Here is a 9316-nt window from a genome sequence, read left to right as displayed (position 1 = left end):
CTCTTAGAAAAAAACACATTCTTATTCAAATATAGAATTGGCTTAGAAATTAGAACACTTAATGGTCCTTGGTAGGCAAGTCAATGAGTTAAGCAGAAATAAACAAACATGTTGATCTGTTGTCCCCTGACAATGTGCTCTGGTTGTAAAAAAGAAAAGGAATAGTTAATATTCCAAACTAAATGTGAAGAGTCAGGCTTTTCCTGCCTTTTTCTCTCCAATCTGAAATTGTACGGGTCTTACTCATTTTCATTGGTGATCTAATCTGAGTACCAGGAGGTTAAATGATTTCCCTAACTAGTGAGTGTCTCTTGCAAAATCCGGCATTGGAGCTGGAGCCCAGTGCCTGGGCTCTCTGCTGCTGATGACCATCCCATATGTCTCTATAAATAGACTGTTATCAAATGCTTTTTATCAGGCTTGGATTGGACAACAACCATGACTTTTAATGTCCCTTCCTTCCCTTGCATCTGATTTTAAATTATCTCTGACAGTCAGGATGTGGTAAGTCTGCTGTGTTCAGAGTTCAGAGTTCTGAACAAAATTTTCCAACATAAGGCAGGCGAGAAATACATATTTTAGACAAAACATGGAAATCCTACCAATTGGTGGTAAATTCCCTCTGAGTTGCTCTCTTCCCTTTCAGGAAATGTGGCTTGGGTCTCCTGTCCTTGTTAACACCAGCTCCTCCTGTCTAGCGCTAAATCATCACCTTGGCAACACCACTTCCCACAATCTGCAAAGCTTTGGATAGCCACTCTTTGTTTTGCCTTTGTCTCCCATTCTTTGGCCAATAGGGTATAGGAGCTCATGACCTTGCTCATCCCAGCTTTGTTTTGTCCGAACCGTTTTGTGCAAAGGGGAAAACCAGGATTCTGAAGCATGTTCTGGACTGGCATGGTGCACTGCAGAATAAATCACAGCTCCTGTGTTTTACAGCAGCTGGATATTAGCACTTTTGAGGGACAGGAGAGTCTGGCCAAAACAGGACTGGGATGAACAGGGTCATCCTTTCAGAATGCTGATTCTGGACAGAGAATGCCTCTTCCCTGCTTTCATATGTCATGAGCCCCCTTCCCTTCTAGGCAGCTACTGAGATGAAGCAGTTCCTGCAGCAAGGATAGTACTCACAGCCACATGCTGACCATGCAGGCTGCGCACAGTCCGTATCTTTCACATCTGCCTGCACGCAAGTCACTAGCCCTGCGACAGTCAGGAGAGGAGGTTCAGTTTAATAAAATGAGTTAAAATGTAAACACAGCACACATTTATAGCCAACAGACTCATCTTTAGCCTTCACAAGCCTACACCAAGTGGTTGCAATGGGAAAAAGGACTAACATTTACTGAGAGCTCACTATCTGCTAAAATTAAATTAAATTCTCACAACAACCCCCTGAAGCAGATACTATTTTGGCTTCATCCACCCCCTTTGGAGGTTATGCCAAGTGGTGCTGGTGGTGGTGGTGGTGGCTCTTGACACTGGCAAGCAGCAGGAAAGGGGTTTCAAAGGCAGTGCCTAAGCTGCGTGCCTTTAATTGTCCTGGGAGCATCCCTGGATAAGTAAGTAGATCCGACAGGACTTAATGGGCAAGGTTCCAGCATGATCCATAAGCACTTGGGAAAGCATACTATATCACCCCATCCGATTATGTTGAACTGAACTGCATGCCTCGGTTGTGGGATAAGATTGGTTCAGTCTCCCATGTCTTATCCCCAGTAATTTTTAAGACTGTGTCTCAGTTTGGGCTGTTATAACAGAGTATCATAAACTGGTGGCTTAAACCGCAAACATTTATTTCTCTGTAGGCTGGGAAGTCCGAGAATAAGGTGGTAGCAGATCCAGTATCTGTGAGGACACTCTTCTTGGTTTGCCGAGGAGCATCTTCTTGTTATATCCTCACATGGCCAAGAGAAAAATCATCTCTCTTGTGTTTCTTCTTATAATGGTATAAGCCCATTCATGAAGGCTTCATCTCTCAAGGCCCCACCTCATAATACCCTCACATGGGGCTTAGAATTTCAACATATGAATTTGGGGGAACTCAAAATTTAATCCATGACAGTGTGGTTTCAATGTCTCTGAGGGTATCAGATTCATCATAGGGGCTTAAAATTAAAAATACATACTTATTTTTTTACTTGGTTGCACTGGATCTTAATTGCAGGATCTTTAGTGCAGAACATGGCATCTTTTTAGTGCAGCATTTGGACTCTTGGTTGTGGTGTGCAAACTCTTAGTTGCAGCGTGTGAGATCTTGTTCCCTGACCAGGGAGCAGGGTTCCCAGGGACCAGGTTTGAACCGGGGCCCCCTGCATTAGGAGTGTGGAGTCCTGGCCACTAGACCAGCAGGGAAGTCCCCATCAAAGGGGCTTGAGTACTTGAGTATGGATGCACCTGTATGATCTGACTTTTCATGCTGTCTAGCTAGTAGCAGCTTAGGAGTTGGGGTAGGAGAGGGAATCTTGAAGTTCTGCACCCAAGAGGCAGTAGGGTATAGAGTTTGAATTTAGAGTGAGTTTTGTCATCCAAATTCTCCTATTTGTTTCATGTGTGACATTAGACAAGTTACTGAACCTCTGCACGCCTCAGTTTCCTCGTCTATGACATAGAAATGATAAACATGATGCTTACCTCCAGAAGCTGTGAAGATTGAATGAGTCAACGTGTGTCATGCTGAAAGCAGTGCCTGGCATTTAACAACCCCTGTGCAAGTGTTTGCTGACGTTGTTGTTATGGTGCTTGTATTTGTTTGTCAGGGTGCCATAACAAAATACCACAGACTGGTTGGCTTACACAATAGAAATCTATTTCTTCACAGTTCTAGAGGCAAGAAGTCCAAGATCAAATTTGGATATCTTCTAAGGGCCTTGAGGGCAGGATCTGTTCCTGGCCTCTCTCCTTGGCTTGGAGATGGCCATCTTCTCTCTGTGTTTGCAAACGGTCTTCCTTCTGTGTGTGTCTTTATCCCGATTTCCTTTTCTCATAAGAACTTCAGCCATACGGGATTTGGGCCCACCCTAATGACCTTATTTTAACTTGCTTCCTTAAATACCTTATTTTCAAATAAGGTCATATTCTAAGGGACTTGTAATTCAACATACGAATTTTCATTTTACCATATGAATTTTTTTTGAAATGCGCAAGCCCACAATAGTGCCTAAACAAAGTTCTTGTTGAAAATCACTTGCAGAGTAAATTTTATTCATACAAAGTTGACTGTTTTTTCTTTTCTTTTTTTTTTTTGTTTTTTGAGTAATTAGTGCAAATTTTCTTCCTTTCTCATATTATCTCCTACTTGCAGACTATTTTTAAAAATTCACGTTAAGTATCTTGGTCAAAGTTCTGTGGGTGCTAGACAGGATGGATTCAATCGTCCCCTCTCCCAAGGGAAAAATCCTTGGAATTGTAAATCAAGTGATACTCAGTATCTAAACTTAGGATAGAATACACATTATTATATATGTAATTCATTATAACACACTCAAGTTTTGGGGGATGCACTCGGCTTTATCATTTTCTTATTGGTAACTAACCATGAACAATCACTTTTTTCAACAGATTATTATTTAGGAAATACCAGATCAGTCAATCCCCAAATGCTGGTGGCTGGCATGAAGAGACAGCTCTGAGTGTGAGCTGGGGCTGCTCTAGTATGGCTGAGCACTAGTGGCATTCACTGGGGTTTGACTGTCTACACATGGTTGTTCTCACACAGGCTGGGCATGATAAGTAAGATTCTTTGGGTGACAAATGGCAGAAACCAAGTCTGGCTAGCTTAAGCAGAAAAAATGCTATACTGCGAGGGAACTGGAAAAATTCAGCAAGTCCCAGAAATCACCGATTTCCCAGATCTCAGGGGGAAGGGGGACCAGGGCAGGAGTCCTAGGCCTGTGCTAGGTCGTTCCCATTTGCCTCTCCAGTCGGCTTTCTACCCTTCCCACTGTGTTCTCTGCTTCTGTGAACTATGATGGGCTTTAGGGGCTGTATCAGTGCGTTCCTGTTCTCTTGATTTCCAGTTGGGTTTGGCCCATGGTATATCCTGCCAGGAAATCAGAGGAAGAAAGGAGAATGAGATCAGTATGCTTCTTCCCCAGGCTCCTAACTTGGGAAGTGCCTTGGGTTGGCCAGTCTCTTGGCCGGCAATCACAGGTTATCTTAAGTTTACCTTCTCAGCATGACTCTCTGCTTCCAAGTTCTAGCAGCCCCTCTTGCCTTTCATCTCTTCGGACTCCACTGTGGTAATAGCTCTATTTTGACCATCCCCAGGGAACTGCAGCCCCTTGTGGTTTCCCTGCTCCCTGACTCTTGCTGTGGATAAGATGATGTGGCTGAGCACCTGCCAGAGGCCCATCCCTAAAAATGGAGATTGGGGATTTCCAGAGAAGAGAACGTGCCCCCAGAGTGATATTCTGTATTTTACTTATGCTTTAGTTGTTCAGACTAAACACCCAACCATATACCGTTCAGTGAATTCTGCTGATTAAGTGCTTTCAAAGGCAAAAATGGCAAAAATGAGGGCAACTTGAAATGATTCTTTATGTAAGCTGTGTCTGTGAGAAGGGAGTCGGGATGTGTTTTCGAGCTGCAGGCTGGCGCTCCACAGTTCCTCTAAGACACAGATCTGTGGTGAACTAGTTTGAGGTTGATGGTCTAAAACACCTCTTGCTCATCTGAAATCTAGGCTGAGGATGGCAAATGTCAGAACCCATGATTTTATCTCTTGCTAGGCCCATGGCAATGCTAGTACACTGCAGAATTTCTTACTGCTGAGCTTCAGAATCCTCAACACAGCTCTAAGTAAGCAGGTGGCACACGAAAAATAGCCATTTATCATTCCTGCCAAAGAGGCTTTCTGGGTACCTTATTGTGGAGCTTGCTTCAGCAGCTGGAGCCAGCATTTTGGTGGCATGTGTGACTGTTTAGATGGAGATTGCTATTCTGAGCAGATTAGGGGCAGGGGGCTCTCAAGTCATCAAGGCCATGCCATCCTCTGTGGTCTTGCTACAGACCCAAGGAAACCAGACTGAGTCCTATCTCTGAGGAGCATCAAACAGACCAAGGCTGCCTTGTTGAGTTTAAGGGATTCTGTGGGTCAGAGTTGGGAAGATGAGTGAGTGAGCAGTCATAGACCTCTGGCATCAGACAACCTAGGAGGGGACTCTTTAGAGCACCTAGGGAGTATTTCTTCCTGGGTCCAGGGCAGGGGCCAGCCGAGGAAGAGATATCAGAGAAGCCCACTTCCTTCATGACCAGTATCCCAGGCCTCCGTCCACAGCAGCAGTGGATGGACCTGGCAGGCTTCCAGACACAAACACTGCACAGTCCATTATGAAGCCAAACCTGATCTCCTTATTCATCCTCTCCTCCCCCACCCCCCCCCCCCGTTTCCTGGTAGTTAAGTAAATAATAAAATGTAGAGTGATTTTGCTTGAATGAAAGCCTCAGAATTAAATGTTTAGCTCCCCTCAGGACATTTGTGTTTCCTATTATTTAGGGGTCACCTTGTAACTTGATTCATCCTCTCTCAGCCACTTCTCGGCTTTGAGAAAGGCTTTGCGGCACATGGACGTGAGGAAGCTTGGGCTGCCTCTTTCAGGCTGGGTGTTCTGTTCAACGGCCTCTGCCTCTCTGGGTCTCAGTTATCTCATTTTTAAATTTTGGGGCCTGTTTGGTGCCTGAGATCCTTTTCAAGTTAGCTCTGAGCTATCATTCTAAGCTCTGCCTCTCTCAATCACTGAATAATAAAAACAAACAATTATTGAGACTTACTGCATGCTTGGAATTGTGCTAAGAATTTTATGCACGTTCTCTCATTTAGTTCTCACAGACACGGGGTGAGGTAGTCGCTAATCTTATCCTTGTATCAGTTAATATTGAGTTCAGCTGCTTATGCAGAAATATCCTAAACAATAATGGCTTAAATAAGATAGTTAATTTTTCTCCCATGTAAATAAAAAATAAAATAAAATACTTAGAAGTAGGCCAGACTGCTACTGATATGGTGGCTCCATGGTGTCATGAGAGAGATTGATCTTTCTGTTCCACCATATGGAGCTTATAGTTTCATGCTTTCCTCAGTAGCCCAATCGTCACATCTCTGTTTCAGGCAGCAAGAAGCAGGAAAGGAGGGTGAAGGGGCCACCTTTTCTTATTCTTAGAAATCCAAACAATACTTCTGCTTACATTTCATTGGTTAGAATTTAGTTACACATTTATATCTAGCTGCAAGGGAGGCTGAGAAATCTAATCTTACTGTTTCACAGTCAGAAATGTAAACATTTGAGTTCTAAGGAAAAAGATGGGAGTGGATATTGGAGTAAATACTTAATTTCTTCACATGTTGTTTGACCAGCAAGGAAGCAAAGCCCTAAGACATATAGTTGGTGGGTGACTGGGGCAGGATTTGAACCCAGCCCACCTGGATCCAGGGCCTGTGTTCTTAAGTGCTGTATTATCAGATTCCCCCTCCCCTCAAATTTGCCTGCTGCTTCTCTCTCCTTATCAGACGCTTCGTGCAGGCTCCAGCTCTAAGCTTTCTCTACCAAGAAAACCCCTTATTGAAGCTACATGTGCAGGAAAGTTGGGCAGGACTGTAAGCCCAAGGCCAACCTGCCTTTCATCAGGATCCTCCATCACTGGTGGAAGGCACGGTACACCTGTGGCATCTCCTCTGGTCCCCAGGTCTAGCCTTCCTTCCATCATTCCTGGTCCCTCCCCATTTCTGCATTCCTTAGCTCCCCTCATGGTGTCCCCAACACCCCATAGTACCCTTAGTGCCTGTCCTCACCAAAAGCTGGAATAAATTGATATCTCTCTTCATCTATATTAAGAAGATGAAGGAGTAACTTACTTTGGGTGGCAGGCTTTTCCCCTCCTCTTTCAGAAATGGAAGGTCATTACCAAGGAGAGCCCTTGAAATATGTTGCAAAGGCACCACCTCTGAAGACTCCTAGTCAGATTGGGTTGTCACCAAAGCCACTGCTGTTGTCCATTCACTGAGGTATGAGAGGTAGATTCTCAATCTGAGTAGGGGACCAGCAGCATCAGTGTCACCTAGGAATTATTAGCGGTGTAGGACCTCAGCCCCACCCCAGACCTACAGAGTCAGAATCAGATTTAACAAAGCCCAGAGACTCCTTCCACTATTCTTGCCTGGAGAATCCCCATGGACAGAGGAGCCTGGTGGGCTATAGTCTATGCAGTCACAAAGAGTCGGACATGACTGAGCGACTAAGGACAGCACAGCACAGAGAATCCCTGTATACCCCACAGGCTTCTGACTCACTGACCTAGGACAGCCAAAACGTAGGCTTTCTAGTGAGTGATTATAAATGCAAGAAATTCACCTAAGAGTTTGCTTATTAAATGCATTGCTTGTTTTAGAAGAAACTGGACTGAGGAAAAAAGAGCAAATAAAAGTCAGGTATTGACATAAATAATTGCTGTTTTGGGGCACAACCATGGACCTCATATCTACCCAGTGCACCATGCGAATATAAACCGTTCATTGACTGATATATTAGAATAGGGAGCCAGACAAGAGCAGATAAAAAGTCTCGTGCTTAGATTTCTTCTTCAGATTCCCTTGAAAAGCTACTCATATCAGTGCACTTAAGTCTCCAAATGGCTTTTGCAAACCAGATAAGCTTAGTGTTTTGGGTTCACATATTGGCCAGCTTTGCTAAGAGACTGCCAAAAACATCGATGTTGTCTAAACAACTGTTATTTTAGTTTAAGGATACAATCTAGGTTTAAAAGCCAACATGTAACTCACTTTAATACTGTTAAAAGCTCAGAGGAGAGAGCTGTTATACTCCCAATCTCCTTTTTATATGCTACAGTAGTTCAGACACCTGGAAGAATAACAGTGCTGTTTCCTTCTGTGAGTTTAGGCTTAAATTGTGGAGAGCCTCCAAGAGTTTCACATTTGGTACTTTTAGAATGTTTTCCCCTCACTCTGGGTTCTTCATGAACAGAGAGATTCATGAAGAGATTTTTCCGTGAGGAGGCAGTGTGGGGATTTCCCTGGTGGTCCAGTGGCTAAGACTCTGCATTCCCAATGCAGGGAGCCTGGGTTCAATCCCTGGTCAGGGAACTAGATCCCACATGCCACAGCTAAGAGCCAGCACAACCAAATAAATACATGAATATTTGTAAGAAAGGAGGCAGCATGATGTAATAGTTTAAAATGTGGGTTGTAGCTCCTGGGCATATACCTGGAGAAGAACATGCTCTGGAAGGATGCAAGCATCCCAGTGCTCATTGTAGCACTGTTTACAAGAGTCAAGATGCAGAAATAGCCTAGCTGTCCTTTGACAGAAGAATGGATAAAGAAGACGTGGTGTCAATGTACAGTGGAAGAGTAGTCATTAAAAAGAATGAGATAATGCCATTTGCAGCAACATGCTATTATTGAATGAAGCGAAGTGAAGTGAAGTCACTCAGTCACATCCAACTCTTTGCAACCCCATGGACGGTAGCCTACCAGGCTCTGCGGTCTATGGGATTTTCCAGACAAGAATACTGGAGTGGGTTGCCATTTCCTTCTCCAGGGGATCTTCCCTGGGTCTCCTGCATTGCAGACAGACGCTTTACCTTCTGAGCCAGAATGAAGTGTCAGATAAAGAAAGAGAAATATCAAATGTGGAATCTAAAAAAAAATACAAATGAACTTATTTACAAAATAGAAACAAATTTGCACTCTTAAAGAAAGAACTTATGGTTACCAGAGGGGAAGTGTTGGGGGAAGGGATAGTTAGGGAGTTTGGGATTGATATGTACACACTGCTGTATTTAAAATAGATAATCAACAATGATCTACTTGTATAGCACAGGGAACTCTGCCAGTATTCTGTAACAACATAGTTGGGAAAAGAATTTAAAAATGAATCAGTTCAGTTCAGTTCAGTTGCTCAGTTGCATCCGACTCTTTACGACCCCATGGACAGCAGCATGGCAGGCTTCCCTGTCCGTTACCAACTGCCGGAGCTTGCTCAAACGCATGTCCATCGAGTTGGTGAAGCCATCCAACCACCTCACTTCTGCCATCTCCTTCTCCTCCTGCTTTCAGTCTTTCCCAGCATTAGGGTCTTTTCCAGTGAATCAGTTCTTCGCATCAGGTGGCCAAAGTATTGGCGCTTCAGTTTCAGCATCAGTCCTTCCAGTGAATGTTCAGGACTGATTTCCTTTAAGAATAGATACATGTATATGTATAACTGAGTCACTCTGTCTACAGTTGAAACTACCACAACATCGTTCGTCAGCTTTACTCCAATATGCAAATAAAAGTTTCTTAAAAACGTGTGGGCTGCAG

At 43.8% G+C, this 9316-nt stretch overlaps 1 non-coding gene across 1 annotated transcript; it reads left to right on the top strand.

Annotated features, from left to right (window-relative positions):
• The first annotated feature begins 8025 nt into the window (after nucleotides 1-8025).
• On the top strand, nucleotides 8026-8098 carry TRNAG-CCC (transfer RNA glycine (anticodon CCC)). The gene has a single exon. It is a non-coding gene; the product is annotated as a tRNA-Gly (tRNA).
• Nucleotides 8099-9316: the final 1218 nt, after the last annotated feature.

The sequence above is a fragment of the Ovis aries genome, chromosome 2 (genome assembly GCF_016772045.2).
Source record: "Ovis aries strain OAR_USU_Benz2616 breed Rambouillet chromosome 2, ARS-UI_Ramb_v3.0, whole genome shotgun sequence".
NCBI classification, from domain to species: Eukaryota; Metazoa; Chordata; class Mammalia; order Artiodactyla; family Bovidae; genus Ovis; species Ovis aries.
The sequence above is the reverse complement of the archived record's forward strand: the minus strand, read 5'-3'. Positions and strand labels throughout refer to the sequence as shown.